We start from the raw sequence: 4,643 nt of genomic DNA, 5'->3' as shown, positions 1-4,643 counted from the left end.
ACGGCGGCGCACGCGCGCACCCCCGCAGCCCCGCCCTGCGTGCGCGCCCCACACGGCGCGCACGTCCCCGGAGCCCGGGCCGCGGGGCCGGGGGGCCGGAAGCCCGGAAGCCCCGAGGCCTCCGGATGCAGTCGTTCCGGGGGGCCGGGCTTCTTCCCTCACCTTTCCTTTCTCCGTTTTTCCAGCCGGGCAGGCATCTCTAGCCCAGTTTCCGGATCCGAGAAATGGAAATCAGAGTTGGGGGTCGGCCAGTTACCAGTTACTGACCAGGGGACTGATAAGTCCACACCTGCCCTGTGAAAAGGATGGTTGTGAGAGGTCCGAGCAAATGTGCGTTCGCGATAGCATTCAATCAGTGGGTCACGATTCTGAGTTCTGTTTTTCTGATTTGGAGGAGGCGTCAGCATTTACACTGCCCTGCATGAAGCCTGTCCTCTCTTGTCCGAATTCATTCATTCATTCATTCATCCATTCACAGCTTGCATACATATATTCTTATTGAGCACCTACTCTGTGCCATGCACTGTGTTAGGTGCTGGGGAAACGTGGGTAAAGGAAACTCCGTACCTGACCTTACAGAACTTAACGGTCTCGCGAGGAAGAGACAATCAACCACGCAGGTAAATGTAAAGTTTCAAATCTGTAAGTACTGTGAGAGCGGTTCATGGCATTGTGCTGTGAGGGACATATAATAGAGATGCCTGACTTAACGTGGACTGTGGTGACATGCTTCCCTGGGGTAGCCAGGTTTAGTCTAGGTCGGAACGTGTTGACCAGCTGTGTGTGTGTTGGGGCAGGTGAGGCAGAAGGAACAGGTAGAGGCATTGCAGCCAGAAGGAGCATTGTGACACAGTCTAGGACCTGAGGGAGACAGATGTGGACCAGTCCACATCCCTGCATGTGCTCCTGAGGTGTTTTAAACATGGCCCCAAAGTTCTTTAACACTCTTCTCAGCATCTGTGTCCCCTCTTTCCCTAGAATCTCAGGGAGCCTTGTGACTGCTTTGGCAATTTTCGCATTATTTAGGATATGGGCTGTAACGGAAACCAAATTAACTGGCTGAAATGAGGCAGAAGTTGGTGTCTCTCTCTTATAACAGTCTAGAGGCAGGTAGGACAGCTTGGCTTCACAGGCTGTCCAGGAACCCGTGCTCTTTCTACTTGTGCTTCTCCATTCTTAAGATCCTGCTGTCATACGCATGGTCCAAGACGGCTCTCCAACATATTTGCATTCCAACCAGTGGAAAGGGGGAAAGGTGGAATATGACGGCATATCCCCCTCTCTTTAAGTGCATGACCTAGAAGTTACATACATCTCTTCCTCTTACACCTCATTAGCAACAACCTATTGTATGGCCAAATGTAGCTGCATGGAAGGCTGAGGAATATAATCTTCATTTTGGGTGGCCATTTGCCCAACGGAAAATCAGGCATTCTGAAGAAGAGAAAAATGAATATTAAGAGACAAAGTTTAAAAGGGAGATCCCAGCAGTTGCCAGGACACTATGCCACACATACCCTCTTCACTGTACCACTACCTAGAGAAAGTCAGACTGCAGAGAGTTCTTGGGTCCAATATAAGACTTTGTTTACCTTTTCCTGTGGGGATTCACCAAGGACCTCATGTTTGCACCACCTCTTCTTCACTGCTTTGAGGAAAGGAAAGAAAACATGTGGTGCCCATTTGAGCCACCAGTGTTGATGTACTGGGTAGGCCTGAGGTGAATTGAACGCCAGAACTGATGCATGCTGTGCAACACAAGGAACACTTATTAAACATTTGTAAGATTTTTATAATAACTGGAAGAGTTCGTTTCCAAATTGGTTTTGACTCTATGTTCATAATCTATAGCCTTAGTTATTAATTTTTCCACAAAAATGTGGTTTATTTTCTTACGTGACTTAATATGTTATTGTCGATTAACAACAAAATTGTTAATTTGTTAGTTGTTATTTTAAGCCTAGTTATTAGTTAATAAAAATGTTAAGTGTTCAAATCTTTTAAAATCACCTATTTAGCAACCAGAAGAACTTAGAAATAGTGAGTGACCCTAAGAGGTGGGACTGGGAGAAAGAACAGGAGATTTCACTTTTCCTTTAATATCATTCTTAACTGATTGACTTTATTTTTACTCTGTGTGTGTATTATTTTTATGGTTTATAAAGGAGACAGGGAGTAATTTGAATCTCAAAGTGTAAGCATCCCTGATGACAGGGTGAGTGATTCCTTCCTTGCAGCTCCAAAATCTGAAAAACGGGGGCTTAGATTTCTTTGGGTTTATCTTGTTTGTGTTTCATTCAGCTCCTTGACCGTGTGTTTATATCTTTCAACAAATATGAAAAGTTTCAGCCATTATTTCTTTAAAAATTTTTTTCTGTACCACTCTGTTTCTCCTGTTCTTCTCAGATTCTGATGACACAATCATTAGCTCTTCTGGAATTGTCCTACAGATCCCTGAAATTCTGTTCATTTTTCCAATCTTTTTTCTCCTTGATGTTCAGATTGGATAATTTTTATTTTTCTGTCTTCACTGACTTGTTTCTCTGACATCTCTATTCTGCTACACACCCATCCAAGGAGTTTTAAAATCTTTGGTTATTTTTATTTTTCAGTTCTAAGATTTCCATTTTGTTCTTTATATGTTCTATTTATTTGTTTAAACTTTCTATCTTTCTGTTTGTTTCTAGATGGTTTGCTGTACTTGCTGAAGCATTTTTATAGTAGCTGCTTTAAAGACTTTGTCAGATAATTCCAACAGCTGTGTTGTCTCAGCATTGGCATCTGTTGATTGTCTTCCCATAAAATTTGAGATTTCCATGTTTCTTCATATGTCAAGTGATTTGGAATATACCCTGGACATTTTGAATATCATATTATAATACTTGAGTCTTTTAAAAATCCTATAAAGAATGTTGATATTTCTGTTTTAGCAGGAAATTGACCAGATTGGGCTTAGACTGTGAGTTTCAACCAGCCTTCTGTGGCTTTAATGTTATTTTTATTTCCAGAGCCTTTCCAATGTCATTTGGATCTTTCCCGGGTATGCACCACTCAGTGGTCTATCTGGGACTTGGGCAGTAGTTTATCCTGTAATAAATTCTCAAAGTCCGTGTGAGCTGTTTAGTACTTAACTCACACATGCAAAACAGGGGGAGGAGCCCAGAAGTTCATAAACAATGCTATTGGGTAGCTTTCCTGAACTCTTCCCTGTGATTGCCTCAATAATGTTTGGTTCACTGGGGCTTCCCTTTTTGGTCCTCTAACCAGAAGTCTGGGATGTTATTTACCCTGTTATGTCAGTCAATTCCCATGACTGCACCTGTATTCAGGACCAAGCAGTGAGTGAAGAGAGAGAAAGAAAAAGCAGCAGGAGTTTGCCCTATGCTCTTGGGGCCATCGCTCCTCTGACTGGAGAGGAAGGTTCCCATCTTTCAGAGTTTTAGCCTCCTACAGGTACAGGCCATCGTTGCTGTTGCTTTAGCTGCCACCCTCATCATAGGATTTCCTGGGGGCTGCAGTGAACGTGAACAGAAAAAAGAAAGAAAAAGCTGGGAGATTGCCCTTACGCTGAGAATTAGGAGACTTTTTCTTGCTCCTCAAATCAGAATTAGAGGGCTTCTCCTAGAGCTTCTCTGTCTGCCCTGGTGTATACTTCCAGTCTTTTGTTTGTTTGTTTGGTTTTGGTTGTGCAGCGAGGCTTGTGGGATCTTAGTTCTCTGACCAGGGATCAAACCTGGGCCCTTGGCAGTGAAAGTGTAGAGTCCTAACCACTGGACCTTCAGGGAATTCCTATACTTCTAGTTTTCAAGCTGCACTGAGTCCAGGCTGGGAAGTACTGGAAGAAAAAAATGGTTAACTCACGGCTGGATTGGTAGTACCTCAAATTCTGGTCTGGTTCCTCAATCTACCTGCTACTACTTATTCTTCAGAGTTCTTAAATGGCTACTCTCTGCATTTTGTACGGGTTTTATAGTTGCATTCATTGGAATAAATAAAGTGCAGAGTGCTTACTCTGTCCTACCTGAGCCAGACCCAGTCCTGTTTGATTCTAGAAAGAGCTTTTTCCAGAGACAGAGAGGGAGAGTGATAAAGCAAGTGTAAAATGTTAACAGTTGGGGAATCTGAATGACTATAATGCGAAATCTTCATACCACTTTTGCAACTTTTTTGTAAGTTTGAAATTATTTTCAAAAAAAATGTTAAACTGGATAAATGTGGCTGGTATGGAAAGTCCTCATTAAAAATGGTAATAAAAAATAACAACAACAACAGAACCATTTCTTTTTATTTAAAACAATCAGTCTGGGGGTAAATATTGAGACAACTCCTCAAAGCTATTTCTTGCCTCCCTATCCCCCTTCCCAAGATGGTGTCTGGGAAGGTAAAGGCTTAAGATCCTCTTGGAACTAGAGGCAGGGGGTGCTGCCTTGGGTGTTCATGTGTAGTACCCATGGAGAGGTGGCCAGTCTGATGTTCCTCTGGGCATCTATGGCTAAAGATGTTTCTGGTTGTCTCTTGACCCCGAATGCAGTCCAATTTGAGCAGGGCTTGATGGGGAAAGCTAGTCTGTGTTCCATGCATTGTCATCTGGGGCAGCTTGAAGGCTGAGGCTGAAATCATCAGAAGGTTCACTCACTCATATG

This window comes from Pseudorca crassidens, chromosome 15, assembly GCF_039906515.1.
Source record: "Pseudorca crassidens isolate mPseCra1 chromosome 15, mPseCra1.hap1, whole genome shotgun sequence".
Taxonomy (NCBI): Eukaryota; Metazoa; Chordata; class Mammalia; order Artiodactyla; family Delphinidae; genus Pseudorca; species Pseudorca crassidens.
The sequence above is the reverse complement of the archived record's forward strand: the minus strand, read 5'-3'. Positions refer to the sequence as shown.